General features: G+C 42.7%; 1 protein-coding gene across 10 annotated transcripts in view; it reads left to right on the top strand.

The window, feature by feature from the left end:
• The window catches only part of MAP3K13 (mitogen-activated protein kinase kinase kinase 13), a 71,833-nt gene that overhangs the window by 15,992 nt on the left and 31,367 nt on the right, over positions 1 to 24,474 (top strand). For 9 of the 10 annotated variants that reach the window (XM_086844373.1, XM_086844371.1, XM_086844370.1 and 6 more), the window contains one exon: positions 10,091 to 10,236. The gene's annotated coding sequence lies outside the window, so the exon portion shown is untranslated. Of the gene's footprint in view, positions 1 to 10,090; positions 10,237 to 17,986; positions 18,053 to 24,474 lie in introns of those variants that run through there. The other variant, XM_086844372.1, reaches the window with a different exon arrangement.

Below are 24,474 nucleotides of genomic sequence, written 5' to 3'. Positions count from 1 at the left end.
TTCCTAAGGTATATTTCTCTCCTGTCATGTCTTGAGGTGTTGGATTGTGACACTGCAGTAGAAGTAACATTTCTGAGCAGCATATTGAAGTACCAGGACCTTGACAAGGATTGTGTGAGAGGAGTCTTTAACCTTCTCCCTGCAGCACCCTGTGGCTGTTCACTGGGAATTACTCAGGAAGCAGAATTTCTAGTCTCTTTTGGAAGTGCAAGTGTAACAAGACAACTGGGAAGAATGAGAAGGTGTTGTAGTGTTAGACAAAAGTCTCATATGCAGCTGTGAAGGCTGCAACCAGGAACCATGATGTTTTCTGGGTGACAGCCTTCTAGTCCAAGGTGACCATCAATAAGAGACCTGTGAGAAGAAATGGGCTCCTTCCTAAAGGAGATGTTCTGCTCTGCTCTTCTTTGCAAGGAGCTAACTCAGCATTGTGCTTGAGGATTGATCTGCAGGACTAATTTCTGATAGTGCTTTATCTTTATTCTCCTATCAGCAGTCAGACTTCATAACCCTCCATATCTCATTCCATTTTTCCCTTGGCCAAGGGAGTGTTGGATGCAATACTCCTGAGCAGTTCATTTGATTGTTCTGCCCTGCCCTTTGCCTGTCTTTGGGGTGACCACAAGAACACGCATCAGTGTGTTCAAGCTTCCAGGAGATACTGCAGGGCTTAGAGAACATACTTCTACCCATTCTGAACTGATGTGTCTGGAACAAAAGGAATTGTTCTCACACTTGGGTAAAAATACAATCCCTTCTCTCACTCTCCCTTTTTGCAACATCAGGGTTAGTTTCTACTGTTTTCAGGTTAAAATACGTTCCTGTGTAAATGAGATTCATTATCTGTGCAATACATTTGCTTTTAAACTACTGAGAGCAATGACCCTGTGTCTGCAGGTCATCCCTCCCCATGGAGTGGGAAGGAAGAACTTTGATCAACCTGTTTGTTACAGAGGAGAGTAAAGGCAAACCCAGAGGGGAGGGCAGAAGGGACCATTAAATGTTATTTTCTTCTCTGCAAGATCCTCTCATGTGCTAAAGGAAATTGTTCTTCTTGTCATCTCAGATGATTATATTCACAAAATCCAACCCTGAAATATCATCCCTGTATTAGACACTGACCATCTACAGTCAGAATCTTATTTTGTGCCTTTATTTTGATTACCTTTGTTACCTCAGGCACTTGGCAGGAGCAAAAAGCCTCATCATTCTGATTGCTTCAGTTTCCCAAGATATCCTTTGAGAGAAAATGTTTCCTGAGCTTTGTTGCAACCTCTTAAGTAGAATTTGGTCTTTCTGGAAATCATGTGAGATCAAGTGATTGCCTGGAGCAAGAGAAGGTACTGAAGCTGCAATAGCAAAGACCTTGATATCAAAGGCCACCTGCTATTGCTCTCCATCTCTTCAGCCTTATGTTACCAACTTATAAATTCACCCTGCCTTCCTACAGGATGGCTGGCAGCTACTCAGCAGGTGAACTGGGCTGTTTCTCAGGCAATTGTTCACATTTGTATCCCAGCCAGAAATCTCTTCCTGCATAAACTTTTGTCTGGTCTTCACAAGGCATACTGAGTTGTCTTTTGGCCTTCTTTCTGTGTGCTCCTTTTACTGTTTTCTTGGTTTTCCTGGTGTTTGTCAACAAATCCATATCAGTGTGTAGCTTTGACGTTCAGGTTTGCAACCCAGCTTACACAGACACCTGGTAGGAATAGAAAATAGTGTACCACTGTAGAATTCTAATAGTTGTCTATTTTTTCCCAAACCTTGGTTATTGATCAGCTTATATAAAGAATTTCTTATGAAAAACTTAAATGAACTCCTGAACACTTCCTTGTTGAAGAAAATGGAGAAAAATGTCTTACTGTATATACTGATATGGCTGAACTATACACACACACAGAGTATTGATTAACCTGGGTATTCTGCTCACAGTGTATATTTTCTTTACTGTGCTCAGTCAGAAATGCATTTCTAGCAAGCTGAGGTTGTATTTATGGAATAAACTGTGGCAGTGTTGTAATAGTAATGGAAAAATTTCTACTAGGACCACTGTCCACATCCAGGCCTGCAGTCCTATGATCCATCTCTGTTGGTCTGGTCACATACCCTTGTGGCCTTTCATCACCTTGGATCTACAGCATGAAGGGCAGAGCATCTTTTCAGTAATTTTGTTTATAAGCAGCTTTTGTAGTTCAGTTTAGCATAGCTGTTCTAAAATGCTTTCTTTTCAGCCTGAACACAGATGTAGTGGCCCCATCAATGCTGTGTAGGTTCAGCTATTATGGTATATGCATGTGGCATTTTTTTCTTTGGTTTGTTTTATCTGCTTTTTGGCACAAGAGGGACTCCCTGGCCCCCCTGCTGCCAGCAATTACAGACAGTTGCCAGTCCCCAGTGGGAATACATATTTCCAGCCAATATTTACAGCTGGTTCTGTCCTGGAGGGATGGAGATGCTGCTGTCAGCTGGAGGTGAGGGAGGTTTCCTTTTGGCTCTCCAGTAAGAAGGAAGATGTAAAATGCAGCTCTGGTGATGGCTAGAAGGTGGTTTTGATGTTTTTTTGGTTTTTCTTATGGCTCAAGCTATTTAATATGTCTGTGCTTTCCTCTGAGGCAGAGTGTCTTGGTTTGGGGAGTAACTGTGTCACCTCTGTCCTGGTAAGGAGGGAGCCTCCCTGTCACAAAGCATGACTGGCTGAGTCTCCTGAGGTGTTCTGTGAGTCTGTCCAAGAGCTGCTTCCCTGGAGTGTTCTCCCTTCTGCAGCCTTGCTACAATACAAGGGTGAGGTCACCAGCCAGTGTTTGCTAAGAGATGGGACTGCTTCCCTTTCTTAGTGCCATCTATCTTGTAGATTCAGAGTGAGTTTCTCCGAAGAAAAAATGACATGGTTGTGTCACAGGAGATTGCAGTTACAGTAGAATCATATCGTAATGTGTCAGTGTAAGTTTTAAATGCTTTCTGTCATTTGAGTAGGAGCACAAACCAGCATTTCTCCTTGTCATCTGTATCTTTTTACTGTTGGACTTGGCTTATTTCTCCAGAGGCCTGCAAAGGTCGTTGTTTTGCAAGGAGAAATGCCATGACATCAGCTTTTGGGAAGCTGAAAATCCAGAGCAGCCAGCAGTGACAGTTGAGGTCCTGCTTTATCTGAGGTGATACCTTCCTATGTCAGGTGTGCGTGGAAGAGTCCAGGGTGCTGTCCTGGCATTGCAAGGTTTTCCTCAGCAGCTTAATGCAGTGAGAAAGGGACTTCTGATGTGTCTGTACTTGCAATGAGTAGTTATGTCCTTGGAGGTTAAGGGAGTTGTGCTATGAGTTTGTTTCCTCCTAATTTCTTTTCACATGCAGAAGACTACCTGTTGGTGTTTCATCTCATGGTCACTTCCTCAGATACAATCCCAGCTTTGAGAACAGTGCAAAATATAAGAATACTACTGTGTATGTTTTCAGATCTGTTTGTGCTTTTAAAAGAGAAAATCTGTACTGATGGATGACCTTCACTTGTTGTGGGGAGGTTTTCCAGAGGCTGGGCAGATTTCGGTAGCATTTGTCCTGTACTGTTCCTGCCTTACCAGTGTGGATGAGGCTCTCCTACTGGGAGAGAGGAAGGCCTAAACCAAAGGGCTTCCTGCTCTCATTCCAAGCTTGTCCAGTCAGTTCTTAGGCATAGCTGGCTTTGGGATAAGTGTCATAATTCTAGTAAAACAGGCTGCTGGGGAAAAATCTATGTCTAATTGAACTTCTGTGCTTGGATTTAGTGAAGCCACATTTCTCTTTAGGAGACTGGGAGGAAAACTAGATATGCTGGTGGAGGCAGCAGAGGAGTTGTCTGAATTTCAGCAAGTAGATATAGATGCAGAAAAAAGAGTGAAGTTTGAGATGAGAAAGACATAAATAGGGAAAGGAAATAGACTCCTCTCTGATTGTGAAGGGGAAAGAAGCAGGTAATGGTGATCAAGTCACAATCTAAGGGAAGTAAAGAGCAGGAAAGGGAAGAAGAGTGGAACTGGAGATCACTCGGGGATCATGGAATGCACTAATTACTTTTTCAGACTCTTCTTGCTTTTTAGGCAGGAAGAAACACTAATTAGCAACTTTTCTTCAGGATTTATTTAACCAATTTGAGCTTACTGTTTTGAGTGGGATAGGAATAACTCAAGGAAGTGATGGGGAAAGAATGATCCTTAATGATAAATTTTATTTGTTGGGAAAGGAGCACAGGAAGAAAGTCAGTCCTTCTAAGACAATTTTGCAAGAGGAACAGTTCCAGGCGGGTTCTTTTTCTGCTCCTAGGACTTGGAGGATCCATTTTCTTCTGTGTTTCCATGTGCATCTTTCCTCTGTAGTTCTCTAGTTTCACAGTGCTCTTAGCAGGCAGCATTGCTTTTTATCAGTGATCTGCAGCCCTGGCTGCTTCCTCAGGTGTGGTGCAGTAGTTCTTGTTATCCCCTGCACTGTGCTGGGCTGGCAGAGCTGTGAAATCGAGGGCTGGGAACACTCCAGAGCTCCATGTGTGCTGCTCACCCTCCTGCTACTGGCCCAAGCACAGAGAAGGAAGGGAGCTGAGTGTGTTGCTGGCTTGTGCAGCTCTGTCTGTAGTGTCAGGTATGAAAATCTCCCTGGTGCTTTTCTCCTATTTTATTTTTATACTTACGTTCTCACTGTGTGTCATCTAGAAGTCAAAGCAGGAGTGTGCAGTTCAGCAACAGCAGCAGAACTGTGCTTACTACCTATCTGCTGCTTTGTTCAAATTAAACATTTATGGGGCCAGAGGCTCCTCACTGCTCCATCTCAAATCTTTCAGCCTCCTACACTGTGATGACTTTTCTCTTTGGATTTTGACACAGCTCCTCTAAGAAATACGGTGAAATCAAATTATTCTCCACTGGCCTCTCTCCCCATCTTTCCTTTGTGTACCCAGTTTGCTTTTTTCCCTTGACCATGACATATGGGGAGCAGCTGTTGGTAGAATCAATGCTTTTCTGTTCCCTGTGAGTTGAAGTTTCCCCTCCAGTCTGATGGGCAGAGATGTGCCCTCAGTTATTGGTACCTGTTTCTGTTCCCTGCTGTGTTCCAAGGTGGTGTGATTGGGTAGGAGCTCCTCACTCCTGGAAGCAGGGAATTACCCAATGCTGCAGCACATTGCCTGTTGATGCTCCAAGCTGTGTTGGCTGACTTGGTCTCCATGGAGAGCAGTGGATACTTTCCAAGGCCTGGATCTCATCTGCCCCTCCTTTGTGGTCTGGAGTGAAACCTGGGCAATAGTTCTGTTCCTTGAGCACACTGGAGTGAAGATAACTTTTGCAAAAAAAGGGTCCAGAGACTTTTACAGGACCTAGTGCTCAATTTTCCCTGCCAGAGCATGGTCTGCTTATTTGATTTAAGTCTTCTAGCTTAAAGCAGTGTTGCATGGATGCTGAAAGCCCACGCTCCTAAAATAGATTGAGTAGAACAAGCACTTTAGTGCTGACTCCTCTTCAGGAAAGGAGAGGGAAGGTAGCAATGAGCAGATGGCAGGTATTAGTCATATCACCTGATATATCTGAGCACCTCAGACCCCATGGGCACAAAGGTGATGGGGGAACCTAGAGGAAAGGAATCCTCCCAGCAAACCAGGCTGGCTGTTGGAGTTGCACAGGATACAAGCGGAGGGACCTGAGAAAATGAGGGGACTTGCAGCCAGGTGCTAACCTGAGGAAAGTAAGTTCACAGAGAGCCCTGGCCAGAGCCTGGGCCTACATTTACCTGCCCAGTTTTCCAAGCCATTCCCTCATATATTTGACAAGCCCTCAGAGCACCACTCCTTGGGCCTTTGCTCCCTCTGCAGGAGGGGTAGAAAAAAGGTCCAGCTACCTCAGAAATAACTGAATTCCCCAATTTCAGGATCAGCTGGAATGACATTATCTGATCTTGTACATTCTAAATGCAGTACAGAAGCTGCTTGATCTTTTCCCATAGTATCTAAACTGCCAGTGTGCACTTTGAAGGTGAGTTGGGCTGGCCCAGCATCCCCTCCTTCTCCAGGTCCTTGGTATCCACGTGTTGGCCCTGGTCCAGCTGGCAGTGGGATCATAGGAGAGCCTGGAGATGTTCCCTCCTGCTGATGTGCTGGGAACACGGCGTGGAAATGAAATGTAGAATCTGTACAGTCCCTTATACAGAAGTGGCTTCCAGCCACCATGCTCCACCATGGAGCAAGTGGGGCACAGAAGTGCCTGCGGAGGCAGTGTGGAAGTGCTGCACTTGCAGTTGCTTGCTCTGGCTGCAGTTTGTATAATCATTTACTTCAAACCCAGCCTGGTGAAAGGGCAGCTGTGGGCACAGTAGTGGGAAGGGAGGTCCAAATTCTGGCTCTTTTGACTCCCCTGTGCAGAGATGGGGTCATCAGGAATCAGCACTGGTATGCTCTCCCTGAAGAATGGCTGTATCTTTATTTTTATTTTTTTTTACCCAGTTTGTTTTGGGTTTTTGTTGTTCTAAATTTTCAACAGCAGAGGCTGAATGTGTGGTCTCCTCCTTTTTTTTCCTCTTTTGTTTCAACTTTTTGGCAATAATTCCTAAAGAACTGTTCTGCTGGAGTTACTCCCATCATTTTTCACACTTGTGTTCAGCCCTTTGTGGAAGCCAAGCACCCTGTGGGCCTCTGAACTACAAATCCCATTTTGGTGGTACCTTGCATCCTTGGGCTTCAGCTTCTGCCAAGCACCTAATGAATGTAGGAAGTGAGTAAAACACTTCTGCTATGATACATAAAGGGTTAAACTAAGTTCTGTTTATTAGTGTTGATGCTTTAAATTGTGCCAGAGCATTTGAAAATGCGGCAGTGGACAGGGCAGCAGGCAGTAAACACCGTTAAATGACAATACTGTTCAATATTTGCTGTTAATTGAGAGAGGCAGCAGCTGCTGGTATGCAGCTTCAGCCAGGATGAATTAGTAATGAGTCTGTAACTGGGCTTTTTTTTTTTTTCTGGTTTAAGGTTGCATCAGCCCTTTACAGTTCAGTAACATGGTTGGTTGGGATAGAAATAAAAATCATAGCATGCCCTAAACTGAAGATTTTGTTTTGTTTTTGTTTTCCAGTGAGTTGTCATGGAGCTTGGTGTCAGTGATAAATTTGGCAGCAGTAATAAAACTGCCTTGTATATAAGGATCAAACTTAAAGATTTTGGTTAGCTTTTCCATCCCGTGTGGCAGCCTGTGGGAATGCAGCAGGCAAAGCAAGCACCTCCTTTGAAATAAAGGGGCTCTCAGATGTTTTCAGTTCAAACAGGAGTTTTGGTGGAAGTTTCTTTGCTGGCACTGCTGCAGGTCATGGGGTATGAGAGAGTTCTGTCCCTTGCTGCAGGGGCAGGAGGAGAGGGAGCACTAAGTCAACATTTTCCTTGTTCTTTCCTTGCACTTTTGCCATGCATGTGTACTGAGATTAACCTTTGAAAACTTTCTGATAAGCTGTTATCAGCCAACAGTTATAACAGCAAACCTTCCTACCTTGCTGAGCTGGAATAGGGACTTCCCAAGGCTTCAGAGCCTGGGTTTGGAACAGGAACATCATTAATCCAGAGCAGCCAGGCTGGGGGCAAAGTTTTCTCTCTGAAGAAACCAGCCACAGCTGCTGCTTTCATGCTGTTTATGTAACCTGCCCTGTAAGTATTTATTTTGCACAAAACACTTTATTTTGAGCTGTAGATGTTGTTGTGAAAGGTCAAAACTCTGTTCTAGTGGTTTTTAGCAGATCTGAAGTGGGGTACAGGAAATGAAATTCCAGCTCAGTTGAAAACAATGCCAACAGTCCTATTGATTTCAGCACAGCTCGGCTTTCACCACAAGTAGAAGAATTTCGAAGCAAATAATGTTTTGTTTGTTCAGTTCTTTAAACAAAAATCCATCTGCAGTGGTTTGCACTTGAATCCAAATACTTGGAATTCTGCTGGTATTTCTGCAGGATGAGAGATAGGAGATGGAAAGAATTCTTTGGGTCCATGATTATTATGTTAAAAAATAAAAAGAAAATTAAATCAGCAGATGTGTTTGTACCCTTGTTTCCAGCTGGGGTGATATCTGTGTTGCACACCTTTGGCTTTTGGGTCTGTCCTGTTCACATGGGCAATTTTTACTGAGTAAGTGCTTTCATGCATTCTTAAGAGCTTGAAGCTGCCACACACCATGCTGGCTTCTGGACTGGATTATAGAGGCATGAAATCTTTCAGGTTGGATGTGGGAAGCAAATGTTAAAAGCCAATTGAAGGCTATAAAAGGTGATGGCAAATGGAACTTCATGAAGACCTGAACTCATTTGGTGATGAAAGTCCAGCCCCACAAGTCCCTTCCCATTTATGCACTGACCATTCCCAGCTCGGCTGCCAGTTATCAAATGGTGGTTTCAAACCTGTCCTTAAAAGCTGTATTTTTTTCATGTGAAATGCAGTAATTTATTCCAGTGGCATTTGGCCAACTTTGGGCATCTGGTGTCTCATGTTTTTTATGAACATCTCTCCAGTTTTCTCTGCTGTCTCTTATACACATATATGATTTGTGCTTACAAGGATAAGGTATTCCAATGCATTTTTTCCTATTTTGTGTGGTTTTGATTCTTTCAATCTTACTATTGTTTCATCTGTAGTATTGCTTACAGCGTTTATTTTCATAAGAAAGAAAATAAACCTTATGTTTACATGTACCATTTCCTGTCTTAAAATAGTGGTAAAAATTATAATTACTGGCTTTTGAGGCTTTCGTCATTGATTTAGTAGAACCATGTAATTTTCTTGTGAACAAAGGTAAATATTTACATTTTAATACATAAAGTATAAACTCTAAAGTTTGTCTAATAAAACTGTTAAGATACATGTATGTTTACTCTAAATTTTATTTGGAAATTGTTCTGTAATGAAAATAGTTCATGCAGGCCTGGTATGGGGCCATAGATGCTACAAATTGCTACTTTCCAATATGAGAATATTGTTATATCATCATCCTCCTGTTGTCCAAATGGAGCCTCTGAATGTAGCCTAACCTGAACCTCACAAGCTTTTCCTTATTGGGAGTGTGGAATTACCTGTCCCGTTTTTGTGGCAAACCAGCAAAGATAAGGAGACATATAAAACGAAATGACAGTGGTCACAAAACTTAGTGTTTTTCTCAAATACAATTGGCCTTTGCTTCTACCTCAGCCAAAAATTAGGTGAGCTTCCCAAACTTTGGCAATGGCCTTGAGAGCAGCTGAATTGTGGTGAGGAATGTGAGGCAGGTGGTGCCACATGGATTTTTTGTCTTAAGTCTCCTAATTCTGGCAATACACTGGTGCTGGTATTTCTAACCCTCCTCCTCAGTGTTGTAGTAGCTTGGTTGTGTCTGAAGGATATGAGGAAAACAATATGTGTGGGTAGAGAGAAACTCTTTTTAGACCAGGTAGTTCAGTGTCTGCATTAAAGTTCTGTAAGTTCAAGGTGTTGATTTCTCTTTAATTTTATGAAGGGCTGGGCTAAGTCTTGCAGCCTGTTAAATTTTGGGGGGGAGAGGGGCAGGGGGATGGAAAAAACGTGCAGAGGGCTCAAGACTGGGAGTCTCAGTAGTTGTCTCTCTCCTTGCATGTTTCTGGTGGTAACAGGAATAATATTTTGAGTTGTATGCATGTAGGAGGACTGTAGTAAGTTATGCTTTTCTTAAAATTTGCTTAAAGTTAGGAAAACAAATAGGTTGGAGTTTGAGTATAGAATTAAGTGTAAAATATCATTAATAGATTACCTTGAAGTATGTTATTTTGCAGTCTAATCCAATCCTGATGTAATTTTGTAATGTGGTAAGCTCTGAGCTCTTTTACTGGAGCTACTTGCTTAATTTAGATTAAAATTGTACCATAAAAGGATTATAGAGTGTGTGCCTGTGCTAAGAAAGGATGTACTAAATATGTTGAGGTATTTTTCTACTCCAGCTCCTTTTTGAAAGTGCATACTTAATTTTGGATGTTCTCTGCTGCCTTTGAATGTGCCACGTCACATCACGATGTGCTGAGGGATGTGTTGGGTTGATCTTGGGAGCTTTTATTCAATACACTTCAGCAGGGTTCTGAGCTTTCTTGTTCTTTCTAGAGAGAAGAATTCAGTGCCGAACTGTCTTAAGCACTACCCATGGTGCAGCTTCTGAGGACAGCTTGATTTCTGTGACTTGAAGAGGAGGCACATGTGCAGTGAGCCAAGAGGACATGGGCTTCCAGTGCTTCTGGAACAATGATCAGGTACCAGAATTGTTGAGATTTGAATTGTAGTAACTAGTCAGGAACTCAAAAAGATATCAAATGATAATGTTCTCACTCCTGCAGTTGTCCTTAAATTCTAAATAGACTTCCATTTCTAAGGTAGGGATGAGCTTCTTGCTTTATGTTGTGTCCAAAGCCATTTCCCTGCTGAGCCTGCAGAGATGGGATCCAGCTCCCATGGGAGTAATAGGAAGGGATAAGTGCCAAAGGGGTGGGTGCATAAATGGAGGTGAAGTTAATCCTAGTGTTTACATTTTTCCAATAGAACTTGGAGTCTGAAAGCATTTGAATCTATTAATTCAGGTGTATTGATTTTGTGAGGGGATAGCTTTAGCATATCATTTCCCATTGTTGTAAGTACTTTTACATGGTATTTCCCTGGTGATTGGCTGGAGAATGCAGATTCTCAGAGGAATCCAGGCTTTTGTAGCTGGAGTAGACACCAGCAAAGTTCCAGAAACGCAGAAATTCATGTTTTATTTGGGGTATTGCTTTCCTAAGAATATATTGTCTCTTGATTCTGTTTCATATATGCAGTTTTTCAGTTTAACTACATCTATTTTATATATTAAAAGTTAAGTGGTAAAACTTGTATGTTAGCAAACCACTTAGATCTGTCTGTATAAGAACTGAAAAGAAGCTAATTCTCTAAAAACTGTGTAAGCTTTGGGGAATTAGGTTTAGAAGAATATGTAAAAAAGAGTTGCTTGTTTCTTTGTAGATGCGGCTTGAAAAATCATTTATTATTTTCTATAAAACTAGCTAGAGTTTTCTTCAGTTAGTGGCTGGCTATCTGTGTGATGCTAGAAAATGTAGTTGTTTCACTCAAGGAGACTGAAAATGGGCTTGTTCTACACATTTTCTTTACGTTTGTGAGATCTTTGTTGTATAGAGATGCTTCATGAAGAGAAAGCTACAGATACATAATTTTAGGATGTGCCTGAGCCACCTCTGAGTGGGATTGCAGGAAGATGTGAGATGGAGCTACATTTTGGGATTTGTTTCTTAATATAAAAGCTGTCAATTTTTACCCATTCTGTGAGGAGTGGTGGGTGCTGTAGAGGCAGAGCATCCATATATTTAGATTCTGGCTGTCTCTTGCTACGAGCTATAATTAAGGTGAAGTATTTTGCTGAAGAATTGAATTCTCCCTTGATTTGAACCTGGTTCCATCTCAGTGAAAGCAATTAGTTGCTTGAACCACCCCTGTCCTTGCTTCATCAGTGACAATTCATCAGTTGCTTCATCGACACTGTTGCTTCTAATTTATCTGATTTTTGTGGTTAATAGACAAGGCACTCTATATGGGAGTGCTCTGTATGACTGTGGTGAGTAGAGGAGGCTTGAGGATGGGAGGTCTGGCCCTAAGGGGGACTGTGACATTTATAGAGGACTGGAGGTTATAAAACACTCCCGCAAAGCCCTGGAAGGTCCCAGGGTTAATGCTTCAGCTGATGGGCTTTTGAACATGGCTCTCAGTCAGCCTCTCTTAGCCATGACTTGAATTTACTAATGTGGTGCTGGTTTTCCCTGGATAGGCAAATCCTGTGCAATGCAAAGCTGGTGGTTTGAGCTGGAGTATTAGGACATTGGTGAAGTTTGAGGAACCCCTTGGGTGAAGTCTGTTTAACTTTTGATTGTCCCTTAAGATGGGTTCTGTGATTTAATTCAGAAAATATTTGGGGCGCTGTGCACTGACCCCTTTGGGGTGCTTTCCCCATCCTAATGCGGTGTCCAATATTACACTTGAAAATAAGGACCAAACCCCCACTGCTGACAAGTTCAGTGTTCTAAACTCCAATATTCTGCTAATCATGACAGTAACTATTTAAAGTGCTGTCAGAACTCATGAACTCTGAGTAATTCTGCGTCGTGATACCTCACACAGATCAAGAGGACTCTTACGGGGTCTGCAGTGAGCACTGGGGGAGCAGAAGTCTCTTGGGAGGGAGGGGAAAAAAAAAGCAGTGAGCTCTGAAGCAAAACCTACTGAAATCTTCATGAGAGACATGGGTCTGGGAGGAAGATGCTGAGCAGGTTTTGTTTGCCTTGAGAATATTTACATAGAGCTGATCCACTCTTCTTGAAGGAACTTTATCACAGTACTACAGAGGAAACTGTTGGTACTAAATATAGAGCCTTATTCTGGCAGTCTCATGACTTGAGTTCTGCTATCTTAATGGGCTTTCAGCAGTTTCTGTAGGTTTTTTGGTAGAAAATCTGAATATTAGTCCTCAAAAGGGTTGTGTAACAGTAGCAAGGATGGAATGATTTAATTTGATGAGACCTTGCACTGCAAAAGATCAGAGGAATTTTTCAGCTTGTGCTGTTGCTGCAAAGCTTTCAGTGCTTCCATATCTTCACAGAAGATCCCTCAGAGGTTCCCAAAGTTCATCTTTTGCATCAAAGCAATATCACTATTGCTGTACAGTTTTTTGTGAAATTAGTTGTTTCCTTTTTAATAGAGGAAACAAGTTCCTTACGCTGGTGCTTCCCTGGTTACCATTTAGAAAAGTTCTTCTCACAGCCAAAGTAATTTTTTCTGGTTGCACTTTGAGTCCATTGTTTTTCCTGTTCACTGTAAATGTGGACTATGACTTCTCTCTTTCTTTGCAGAAACTGTTTCTGTATTTAGTTGAAACATATCATATCTCATTCTTAGCTTCTCATTTCACTCTGTCCAGACTGAGCCACCTGACTGAGTTACCTCCCCCATCCCTCAGAGCTCACCTGATGACCTCTTTGCCTTTGCTTGTCATTCTGGGGCGTCGTTTCTCACATTCCCAGCAAGCCTTTCCAGAAGTGGACTTTCCCAAAGGCTTCACCAAAACTGAGAGGATCAGGAATTTGTATTCCTGTCAATGGACAGAAGTTGCCTTGTTTGTGACAACTGGATATTTATAATTTGTGCTCAGTCTCTGATCCTCTCCATCCCCAATCCTTATCTACAGTGCAGCTGCTCAGCAGTTGTTTCTATATTTATGCAGGTGATTTTTTTTCTTTTCTCTGAACAACACTTGACCTTGGGGAATTGGACTGAATTTTTTAATCACTTCTTCAGTTTCATTAATTCCTCCCTGCAATAGCTTCCCATTTATGCATGTCTTTTTGTGGCAATAACATAAATTATAGGACTTTTCTTTCCACATGGCACTAATACTAAGGCTTTATCATCAAGGTCTCGTTGCTTTTTGCAGGTTCCTCATCTGGTAGAGGAAAAGTGACAGTGGCTCAGCTGGCTTTACAAGTGCCCCTTATTACTGCTGTTGATGAATACTTATTTTTAAAATTCTTTTCTTCAGTATTTCGCACTGCTGGTAACCCTATTTGAGTTAATTATTGTTATGGAAGACGTGATTTCAGCCTGTTCTCTGGGAGAAACATTATTTTGTGCCTGTTTCTCTGAAGAAATAATCTGGTTTTCTCAAATGGCCTCTCCTCAGCTGGCCACCACCACTGTCACTGTGGGGAGGCTGTTGTTCACTTGCTTTCACTTCAGCAGCTATAATGTCTCTTATGTAGCACCATTTTCCTTCCTGATGGAATTCCAGAGCTTCTCTTTATGTCTCAGGAGCTGGACTGCCATCCTTCACAAGAAGGTAGTCTGCAAATGTAGTTTTTTGAACTTTCCCAGCCTCACCAGTACATATTCTTAACATTACAGTGTTATGTCTCCTCCAAAAACTATGCTGACTTGAACCACAAAGGCAGGGCTCACCTGGAAAAAAGAGGAGAAACCACTCAGAAACTCCTTAAAAAGGGAATCCTTACTAACCTCATGCCTAAACACATAATGCTTTTTGTCTTGTCATTGTCTTTTGGTGCCTTTAGTGTCTTTATTTTACTTTATTGTTAGCTCCTGGAGTATTGCTGAGGGCAGTACAAGGTTAGAGAAAGCCCCATTTTGGGGCTTTTTCTTTTCCTTTGATCATGCTTCTCAGGTCTCAGTGCTGGTCCTGTTTTGTTCACCTGCCTCTGCAGGGAGGATTTCTCAGAGTCCCAGGTCTGGGCATATTCTAGATAAAATCCTAGATGATAAATGCATAAATTTCATTTCTGGTCTTAGTAAAATGCCATTGAGACAGTTGATTTAAAATTGTGTTGTATTTGCCCTATTGAGTGTGTAAGAGAAATACAAAATCACACAGAAAAGGAAAAAGAATAAAACAAATTGGTCTATACTACTGTGTTACATGTTCAATTTTTTTACAATATTCCAGTCTCCTGTAACTGATATTTCTGGAATGTGTGGGGCATCAAATAAGGTCTAGTCATAAATCTCTGTAAATAGCAAGTTTGGAAGGATGTGAAATAGAAGCTTTGCTCCTTAAACAAGAGAAAGATGAGTTGCACCAGGCCAGGTATGGACATAATGACAGCATGAACAAGAGTCTGATTCCATGATTCTGATTCCTTCCTTCCTGGACACTCACAGCAGGGATGTGTGTCTAGGGCTGGGAAGAGTGGATTCAAGAGTTCATGGGTGTTTAGAACTTGACAATGAAATGTCCCTCTCAGCACCTTATCTGTGCAAATATTTACCCAAACATTTGCCTGTTGGAGAATCATTTGCTGTCTCACTTCACTTATTTACTCATCCAGGTAGGAAGTTTTCACAGAGCAGTCCCTCTTGTGCCTCCAAGTGTGTGCTGAGTAGGTTTATTAACAGCCTTAGTGCTGCATAATTATGAAATTAACCTTTGAGTCACTCCCATCTCTTTTCTAATTTTCTGCTGTTGTCAGTGGAATATACCAGGGGAAGCGTTAAAGGTTTGCTTTGGGTTTGTGCTTCCCTGTGTTGCTGTTATGAGCCACTGTCAGAGCAGGGTCCTTGGATAACTCAGCCTTTGGTCCAAGGCAGCAGAACCATCCCTTCTTGTCAAAGGTTGGCTTAGGATTTTTTCTCCAAATTGCCAAGGCCTATAAATAACAACGTATGCTATTTTTGAATATTGGCATAATATTGGTATTCTCAGTCTTCTGCAATTTTTGTTGTTCACCAGTTTATTAAAATTGAAGGTCACAGGATTGGAGAACTTGTTAAATGATTATTTTAGGACGAGGCTCAAATCAATAGGATGTGCCAACTAGAAATGTTATGCCTAGCAGATGCTGTGTAACATTCCTATTAGTTATTAATTGGCTTGGAAATAATTATCTTGTATTTTTCAAATATGGTGAATAGTTAATTTTTAAAAATACTTTTAGCTTTCCTTTTTGCCCCATTGCCATCAGTTTGGCCTGTTATTTCTCCTACTGGCCTAGTTACTTGGTTGCCCATAATTCCTTTCAGAAATCCTGCTGCTTGTCAACTTTTCACTGGCACTCTTGTGGTCCCTGAAGAACTTGGGATTTTTAGTATATTGTACCCTTGTTGTATATAGCACATTTTCCTCTCTATTGTCACATTAATAATGAGCCAATAAATTGTATTTGGCATCTGATACTTGAGTTCCCTGCTTTTACCAATGATTTTGTCTGAGCGAGAGGGAGGAGAATAATTTCTTTCTTAATATTGATCAACTTATTTACTGATCAAAGGAGCTGTGTAATGTGTACTATGAAAATACTTATCTGGTTGCAACACAACATAATTGTGTAGCAGCCATCAATTTTAGGACAATATATTTGTTTTTGTTTGTTTGACAATGAATTAAGATATTACCTTATATTAAATTCATAACCTTGGTGTTTAAAAATTTTAACCTGAGCCATTGAGGTGTAGGTGACATCGAGTGTTGGGGTACTGAGCCAAGCCACCATGGACAAGAAAACCTGAAATTCTATGCACAAGCTCTTTTCTTCTCCTGGAGCCTTCCTGGGGTTTTGTTCCCACTTATTTTCTCTGCTGGGTATTCTTTTTTTTTTAAATGTCACTGCAATTAACCCTTGGAAACCTCTGAAAATTATTTTCCTTTCTATTTTTATGCTGACTTTTCTTATTCTATAGCAATATTTCTTCTCTTCCGCTTCTTGCATGTGCTACTGTGCTCCCCCTTCTAGTTCCTGAATTGATCCCTTTAGGGTAAGAGAGTAAATTAACATTTTTGCCTGTTTTGAAAATGTCAGGGAAATCTGGAAGCTGTTTCCATCTCGTGGTGGTGTAAAGCCGAGTGCTGGGCTCTGGAGGGCAAGGCAGGGAGTTAAAGCAGGTGCAGCTGGGATTTGAAATGGAGAAGAGATCTCTCCCTATCCCTCCACTCCTGGTTCCCCTTGGGTACAGGAGTGCTCAGGCTGCAGCAGTGGCATTGTCTGGGCAGAAATCTTACACTTTGGTGACTTTTAGCTCTTAAAGAAAGAGATATTTCTAAAGCAAAATTAATTTGTGTTTTCTTTGATCTTGAAAGCAATAAGACATTTGCATTCCTTTTCATTTTCCCTAGCCAGATTTATAAGTCTCAATTCAGAAACCACAGCCCAAAATCCAAGCCCTCCTCCTCCCTGTGCAGAAGCTGGTATCAGTGGTGCTGGCTCACACGAGATCGAGTAGGCACAAAATCCCTGGTTTTTCGGCCCAGATCTGTGGTGTTGTTACATCCAGTCCTGGTTTATTTTGGGATGTTACCCACTTTCCATAAGGAAAGGTAGGATTGTCTCAGACGTTCTTTTCAGATGTGCCCCACCAGAGTAAGTTTGGGGACTCCCTGCTTTGGCATAATTGGGTTTTCCTGCTGGTTAGGAAAAGGCATGGTGAAATATGGAAATTCTGTCTCTTAATAATTTGAGACTACAAATTGTTCAGAAGGAGTTGGAGGCCAAATTGATGAGTTTTGGTCACCCCTGAGATGGTGTAAGTGCAAAGCTTGCAACCCAGGTTATCCTTCAAACTTTGACCTTCATTCCTTGTCCTGCTCATCCCTCCATTCCTTGCCTCATGTTTCAAAGATACAAAAAGAAGGCAGAACTTGTGCTCTTTCCCTGTTCACATCCAAGTGAATCACAGCTGCTCTTGCAGGCGGTCACCAGGACTCTGGTAAAGATTTGGGTGTCCTTGCCTCTGGTCTGCAGGGTAAAGTGTATTCCATTGGCTTGGGATTGGAGCTGGAGTGGAAATGGAAATGTGTGATGTGCCTTAGCCCCGAATGTGAAACTCTGCCTGCCCTGATCTTTGTTCCTGGATGCTACCGAGGTTGTGAGCTTGTTCTCCCGCTGCCGGGAGTGTTTGACTGGAGCTGAATGTGGGATTTTGTTAACGCTCCTATTTTTATTTTACTGGTGCTTTTGCATCGCTAATCAAACACAAGCCTCCTATTGTTCTCCCCGCTTCTTCCTCGCGATACGTGTTTATATTTAGTTATTTTAATAATAATACGCAGGGTTTGTAATCCCGCAAGAAGCCGGGGCGGCGATGAACTGCTTTTCTGCTTGCCGAATGCATTGGGTTGCCGTGGCAGATGGCTGTTATTTGATCCGCCGCTGCTCGGGAGCGGCGGGGACCGGGGCTGCGGCGGGGACCGGGGCTGCGGAGATGCCCTGGGCCGGCGCCGCTCCCGGGGGGCTCGGGCCGCGGGTGCCCGGGGCGGGCGGGGACTGCCGGCCGCGCTCCCGGTGCGCAGCCCCCGCCGGGCTCCATCCAGCCCCATTTCCATCCATTCATGAATCCGTGACGTCAGCACGCTCGGTGCTTCTTTGCAGCAGGCTGCAGGATTGTGTGGGTGGAATTTCCTTTTATTTTGCAACACTTCCTTCTTTTTTTTTTTTTTCTTTTTTTTTCTTTTTTTTCTTTTTTTTTTTTTTTGCCTTCCATCTTTTTAAAACAAGAAAATGGAGCATCACATAGGGATTCTTCATCCTTGTGAGTATTTGGGGGGGGAATGTGTTTCTGTGAGGGGTGTGTGTGTTTGTGTGTGGTGTTTCATGGTCAGCATTCCCCTTTCGCCATTTATTTCGGAAGGACAGATGGATGTTGCATTTGTGATGGGAAAGGGCTGAAAAAATGATGCTGAGAAAGGGAAGAGGAAACGTGAAACCTTAATTTATCCATCACTGCATATGAATCCGAGAGCTGGCCTGGCCTTTGCCTGTCGGTGTGCTGGACATTTTTCACTTGCAATTTTGCACGTTATCTTCTTGTGCCCCCCTTTTAAAGGGGAAGGGAATAGCAATGGAGAATGGATATAAAGGGAATATACAGGCAATAACATAAGAATTACTAGATAGTGTAAAGAGGCAGAATTGTAATATTTGCTTTTTAGGGAATTGTAATTTTTTTTTTCCTTGTGGGCTAATCAATTCCTCTTGTGCATTACACTGTTAAATAATTGAATTTTATTTCTGAGATGAAGGAGGTGCATTTTTCTTTCAATCAGCCGGGTAGGAATTTGCTCCTGTATTATTGAAAATAGCAGTTTGAGCTGTCTCTGATGTGCTGAACACATTTTTCACCCCTCATTTTCCTAATAAATGAGGGAGCTGGGAGTACCTTTGCAGTTAACGATACTGTTCACTGGGGCAAGATTTGTCATATTCCTGCTCACCTGAATGGGCATGATGTCATGTTTTCTCCCAATGAAAAGAAGAGCTGCTCTTTATTTTTGTTTTGGGGGGTGGTTTAGGTGCTGCAGTAGCTTAATCATATCAAACCACATGTCTCCCTTAAGTAAATGAAAAATGGGATATTTTAAGTAGATCTGGAGAAAGATGACATCAGGCCCATGTGTTTGGATATACTGATTTTAGCAGTAGGCAATCTGTTCAGTAGAAGAAGATGAAGGAATGTATTTGGATCAATAATTTTGAGGGAAAAATATGAAAATGTTTCAAAGGAGAGAGATGCAGTCAGTCTGGCTGAGAAATGTGGGCACTTTCCACAGTATTTGCTGTATGGGTAGCCACAGACACCTTAGGATACCCTAGAATGGGGAGGCTGGAGTTGTCATGGGTTTAAAAGTTTTTGTCACTATCCTTTTTGTTGTTCTCCGGAATGTATACGGGTTTTGTTTCTAGAGAGAGGCAGTCCTTTGAACCCTCTGTCTGTGACAGCCTTCCGCTGAGAAACACAAATCCAGATTTTGATGTAGTGGGGGGTTTGTTTGTTTGTTTGTTTTGCTCTAACACCAGTTTTGTTTCCGGTCTTTGGGGCCTCCAGTCTGAGTCTTTGATCTAGAACGGTCCTGTCATTCAGATTTGTCTTTGTCCCCTGCTGCCTGATAGTTAAATTTATAGCTGGCATTCATTTTGACCCTTGTGCCTGGAATTAGCAAGTAACTTCTAGCACAGAATATATGGTGTGGACTCCCACTGTTCCCTAGCTATAGGTGAACTTGGGTTTAATCATGTTTGGGGTTTTTTTGGTTGCATTTTTAACCTCCCTTTTTCATCTCCCTCCCTTTTTCATCTCCTATTGTAAAGACTAGGTAAGTGGCTTATCTTCAGTGGATCAGAAAATTGAGTAATGGTTTATTTGAAAATCTCTTCCTAGGTAAGACCTTTCACAATTAGGAGTTATTTAAACACGGGTCTGCTCTAAGTAGTGGCAGGATAAGAAAAGTTTTAAGCATTTCCTGTTTGTTAGGACTTTATTTTTCATGGCAAATGTGAGATGGTGGCTGATTAGGCTTGAGTTGTTCCCACCTTATACCTGTTCCAGGCTGTCTGCAGTTGAGATGTGGGGGGTGGATTTTCAAGAGTTTCAAGAGGCTTCTCAAAATGGCAGTTATTAAATAAAACTTTTTTTTTTTTTTTAAATATAAAAATAAAAGAAATCTGGCATGGCTTGTGTGAACAGATTTTAAATCAGTGCCGGTTGTCCTTCAGCTCTGGTCTTTGGGGCCAGGGCAGGCAGGGGAAGATGCATTGAGCCTTTTAGCCAAGCTCTGACCTGAGATCCCAGTGGAGGAAGGGAGCAGCAGGTTCACTGCTTGTGCAACTTCCAGTGAGTTCTCAGCCACAACTGAATCCAAATGAGTCAACTGAGGCACATGTTACCTCTGAAGCTTTCAGGAGCTTGGCTCTTCACCAAGCCCTGTCCAGCTTATGGGACTTTGCTTTTTATCCCTCCTTGGCAAATACATCCCGTGCAGGGGCTTAGGCTTTTGTAGGTTCCTGTTTTGTGACATTGGAGCAAATCAGTCTCATCTCCTGGGGAGTGGGGGGTAAATATTTCACCCAAAACACAGACTACTTAGGGCTGAATACCAAGTTGGCAGCTGGGCCAGGAGCCTCAGCTCTGTGTGTAGTTACTCCCACCCCTATAAATACTCAGTGTGTGCTTTGACCTTTGTGCTCTCTCCCTGCTACAACTTCAACTGAGAAGTTGGTGGTTGGAAGGGGTTCAAAGGCTTTGGCAACAGTTGGGTGTAGGCCAGGAGGAAGAGCAGATTTGTCTGTGTAAAGTCTGTGATTTATAACCCTGTGGTGAAGCTGTGATTGTTGGTGCTGTTCCCCCTGGAGCTGCTGGTAACATAGCACTGAGGTGCTGTGAGGGAAGGAAGGAGAAAGTCCTGGCAGGGGTGAGAGGCTGGACTTTTTCCAGCATGGTGGGCTGGAGGAATGGAGGTCTCTGTTCATTCTGTTCATTCCAAGGATGCTTGTCCTTTCCTGAGCCCCATCTCTGTTCCCTTCTGGAGGTCACAAAAACCAGTAATGCAACTGTACAGCTGTGACTCTCCTGCTGAAACATAGGAGGTCCAGGCCTCACCATCCTCTGTGCCTGGAGAGATCCTCAGGTGTTGAGCCATCAGCTGCAGCCCGAGCAGTCCGGTTGGGGTGTGCTGAGTGCTGCTCTCTGCAGGGTTGGACGGCACAAGCCAGGCCCCAGAGCTCCTCTGGGCCACACCCCAGGGCCGCGCTGTTTGTGAGTTACCAGCGCGTAAAGCTGTAGTGGAGCAGGCTCACACCTCGAGCCCTGCGCTGTCTCTAATACAGGCTTACGAGAGGCTCCTGAGCAGGGCATTGTGCTGCCTCTGTCGAGGAGTAATCCTCTTTGCTCGTGTATGGTGCTTGCTAAATACAACTCAGTGCTGCTGTCGTTTCCCATCCGAGATCTGCCAGCTGGATTTCCAGCATCCTTCCCCTGCCCAGCAGGTGCACCCAGGCATGGACCTGCTGTGGGACACAGGGGCCGGAGCACTGCGCCTACCCTGGGAATTGTTCTACTTTCATGGAGAGCTGTTGAGTTACTTTAATACTGGGTGTGAAGCACATAAGCTCTTAGTGCTGAGAGAAGTTTGTGTGAGTAGCATTTACATGTCAAATGTGCTTTGCAAATGTTGAATAATTCATATCTACTATAAAAATAAAAACAAGCGTGGGAGTGAGCGAGTTTACCTGAGACCAGTCTGACACCTCACGTGAATTAAAGTGAGACTTTGATTCATTCACTGGATTCCTGAAAGCAGCACTGCGATACTGATCTTCATCCTCAAAGATCTTTCTGATATTAATTAATTTTAGTGCTACTCTTTGGAGGAAAATAGAGTGTTTCAGTTCTGTAAGGGGGGGGAAATTGCAAGATGTTGTTCATTGGTAGGACTGGAACATTTGGTGCCTTCATGTGGCAATGTCAGTGGGGCTGTAAGGCCTCTGAGAACTAAACTGGAAATTCTTCTGGTGTTTGTTGTAAAATATTTCAGTTTGAATCCTTAAATCTGTTGTTACTGTATAGTAATATAATATGTTGTATTAGTAATATAAAATGTTATATTAGTAATATAAAATATTGCATTAGTAATATAAAATATTATAATTATAATATGTTGTATAGTAATATAAAATGTTGTATAGTAATATAATGACATATAGTAACTATATTGTAATATAATAACATATGGATCAATAATAATATGGGGATTGTCAATAAGGTAAAAGTGCAGAACTGGGCAGGATGAAGAGAAGAGGAACAGAGTCTGAAGCCTGTGCCTGGGTTTGAAAAGTTGTTTCCTGCTATGGAGGCAGCTGGAAAGGCAGAAGAGAAGAGTGTAACTTAAGGTCATTTCTACATTTTAATCTGAGACAGATTTCAATAGTAATTCTGTAGTATAAAAGGCTAATCAGCCTTTTACCTAGATGGTAATATATTTAGTCTGTCTTTATCCCAGCTGAATGTTTTCCAGTGCATTGATGGGCTTGTGATGAGGATGTCCGTGGTGAGATGGTGTGTGGAGCTGCTGGTGTTCCCTGGGTGCACGTAGCTCACGACATGAAGCAGCCATGGGGAGGGGAGCAAAGAGCAAATGGGTGACTTAGTTACACTGATTTTTGCGGAGTGACTGTGTGGTCCTTGGTTTGTTTCCCTGCTCCCCAGAGGCAGGTGCTGGTGGGTTCCCCTTTCTCCCAAAGCCGAGCACCTGGGCTCGGAGCCGGGCTGCTCTCCAGCAGGAACGTGCTGTCCCTGGTCCCTGCAGCCAATACGAGAGTCATTATGCAACACCACTTATTTCCTATGGCATCAGATTATGCAATTTCTGAGCAGAAGAATGCAAAGCCCTGGAAGAACACAGTAGCATTTTAGCAGATCCAAAAATACCTTCTGCAGGATAGAGGCAGCATTTCTGTGTGTAGTGCTGAAAATACGCTGTTACGTAAGGTGCTTATTTCCCAGCCGGTGCTTGGCAGGGCTGCCAGGTGAAGCAGGCCGTGCTCTCCCTGCCACTGGAAAGGTCTCCCTGCACTCAGAGGAGGCTGGATGGGCTCTTTGCCTCTCTTCTTCACCAAGATGAATTTTTATTGCTTTTTTTTCTTTTGGTCCTTTTGAAAAAAAAATAAAATAAAAATAAGTGGATGCTTGATTTCTCTTTCCAAATAAAGCACTGCTTCACCAAACCCTGCAAATTTGTGACCTTATGCTGAAGGAGGTTCTAGTGAAACATTTGTCTCATGGTGTTGGAGGTAGAAATTCATTCCCATGCTGAGAGCCAGGCAGATGCACACATTGCATGTGGGGATAAGAGTCACCAGTTCTTTTAAGGTGAAGTCTGCCTTGGAAATCTATTAAATTATTTTTGTAGGAGACAAGAGCATGCTAGGAAGGGGGATCTGGTTGATACAATCTGTTGGGATTTGGCAGGAATACTTACCAGAGACTCTTAAAGAGGCTAAATACCTATTAAATAACTGAGACACCAGGCTGGCAGACAGATTACTAGTTAAATGATATGGAGTAAGAGTAGGGGTAAAAGGATGGTAATGCTGAAACATTTTTCTCTGCTTTGGAGATGGCACTACTCATATTCTTCCCACCTTTTCTTCCCTTATTCAGATATTTTAGGAATATTCTGTTTAGGCTGTGAGACTGCACAAGGAAGATGTTTAGGGTAATGACTATGGAGGCCACCTGCAGGGAGTACTGGAAGGCTCCAGCAAACTTGGGTGATAAAATACCAGTTCAATATAGTGTTGATTAAACACAATTCAGTCTTAACATCCAGTCAGAATTAGGCTCTGATGGAGCTTTTCCTGCTCAAGAATGAGATCTTATGTTGTAAGAGATCCATGGAAGTTAGCTCAGCATCCTGAAGAACCAGAATGATCATTGTGCCTTTGTGCATTTCTGTGGGATTCTGTCGTTTTTGGGAATCCTGGCTGTGGTCTGACTTCTTCAACTTTCCAGATAAGCTGCCCCATCCCTGGAAGTGTTCAAGGCCAGGTTGGGTGGGGCTTGGAACAACCAGTCTGGGTTAGTAGAAGGTGTCCATGCCACGAATTTTAAGGTTTTAATAGCTTTTTTCAACCCAAAGTACTCTGTGATTGTACGTTCTATAACTCTAAGGTGATACAGGAAAAATGGAAAAAGAGGTGATCAGAAGCTCAGGGGAAGTTTCATATAGTGAGTGAGAAGGTCAAATGAAAATTGTTAGACTTGAGAAAAAGGATTGGAGGATGGGATAATTCTTTAAATCACAGCTGGAATTAAAGAGATAATATATTCAGGTGTGACTGAAGCAGGGAACAACTGGCTGTTTGAAGAAAGAAAGGAATTAAGGGCATGAAGAATGAAGAGCAGCTGGTGTTACCTTGTACAACACAGGATTAAGCTACAAAACTCCCTGCCCCATAGCACAGTGTTTGTGGAAGTGCTCTGGTTAAAAAAATTCCTTGACACATCTGCACAGGACCAGTTCTTTGTGTGCTGAGGCACAGACACCAGCACAGTGTGCTGTGAGCAGGGGGGAGCTCTGGCTGCACCCTTCCCTTGGCTTTGCAGCAGGATGGGGGGAGTGGATGAACCTCCTGAGCTTCTGTGGCTTCATCCCATTGCTGCAGCCCAGGTGCCACTTC

This window comes from Cyanistes caeruleus, chromosome 10, assembly GCF_971803275.1.
Source record: "Cyanistes caeruleus chromosome 10, bCyaCae1.hap1.1, whole genome shotgun sequence".
NCBI classification, from domain to species: Eukaryota; Metazoa; Chordata; class Aves; order Passeriformes; family Paridae; genus Cyanistes; species Cyanistes caeruleus.
This window is presented reverse-complemented; position numbering and strand designations above follow the sequence as displayed.